The sequence below is a fragment of the Diaphorina citri genome, unplaced genomic scaffold (genome assembly GCF_000475195.1).
Source record: "Diaphorina citri unplaced genomic scaffold, Diaci psyllid genome assembly version 1.1 scaffold4059, whole genome shotgun sequence".
Taxonomy (NCBI): Eukaryota; Metazoa; Arthropoda; class Insecta; order Hemiptera; family Psyllidae; genus Diaphorina; species Diaphorina citri.
In genome coordinates, this window is record NW_007381458.1 from 7,920 (window position 1) to 9,218 (window position 1,299).

General features: G+C 34.0%; 1 long non-coding RNA gene across 1 annotated transcript; it reads right to left on the reverse strand.

Moving 5' to 3' along the window:
- Positions 1–348: 348 nt before the first annotated feature.
- Positions 349–721, reverse strand: LOC113472143. The gene is made up of 2 exons (XR_003394583.1): positions 533–721; positions 349–453 (listed from the first exon to the last, which is right to left on the reverse strand). It is a non-coding gene; the product is annotated as an uncharacterized LOC113472143 (long non-coding RNA).
- Positions 722–1,299: the final 578 nt, after the last annotated feature.

Here is a 1,299-nt window from a genome sequence, read left to right on the forward strand (position 1 = left end):
GTACTTTATTGCTGAAGCAAGCAAATATCCTGCAATAACATCTGTTTAATGGATTCACTATGACATCAGGGCTGTATTTAGGAAGGTCGGATTTATTATTTATTCAGGTACAAGTACTGCTGTATTTTCATATATTTCATTATAATTTCTGTATTTTTATTTCAGATGATGTTGAAAGACCAAAAATTATGACTGCTATGGGTGAACTATCTGGAAAACCAGCTACTCAGTAGTTGTTCACTTCTTACAAACCCAATCACCCTAATGTGGTAGCCAAATCTAAGCATAGATTCTAATGATGGTATTTCTTGTTTTGTTTCAGTCCACTGTGGGAAATGTATGAGGAAGGCATTGATTTGAAATCCATCCAATGGTCTCAGCATTAAATCTATCAGTTTTACACATCACCTTGCCTAGAACCATCAGTAAACCTAATCAGCTTTAACCATCAACCTTCACCACAGATCCTATCAACTTTACACATCACCTTGCCTAGAACCATCAGTAAACCTAATCAGCTTTAACCATCAACCTTCACCACAGATTCACAGAATCAATCAGTCATTTATCTATTGGATTATTATATTTTTCGAGCTTTTTAGTTCCAGTAGTAGCAAGGGGACTCGTACCGAAAAGCGAAATTTCGTAGTTTTCACGGAATTACATTCCACTTACAGAGTTCGAATCCCGAAAAATCCAAAGAATAATTACCTCACTATTGCTTCAATACCACAGATTCACAGAATCAATCAGTCATTTATCTATTGGATTATTATATTTAGTTCCAGTAGTAGCAAGGGGACTCGTACCGAAAAGCGAAAACAGCCCTAGAGTAAAAACTCTTTCATGGTTGTGGCTTCAGATTTAACATACATATTTATTCAAAATAAATATTAATTTCGTAGTTTTCACGGAATTACATTCCACTTACAGAGTTCGAATCCCGAAAAATCCAAAGAATAATTACCTCACTATTGCTTCAAACTGTCTAATCACTCTTAAAACATTGAGACTATTGAGAGCCATTCCATAGAACATAGAACACTTTTGAAACCTCCATGGTGTAATTACGTTTATCATGAGTTCAATACTAGATACCTATTATGTTATTTTATTGTGTTGTTTTGCTCCTAAGCATGAAGGTAGGAGATAAAAGTATTGTCAATTTTTGTTCGTGTTTTATTTTTTGTAAAAGATTTAAAATTGAAATATAATGTGAAAGTATACTCTCCTGTAGGTACCTATTACCTAACTATCAACCAGACTTTTCTTCCTTAGGTCAGCTCTTGACAAATAAAT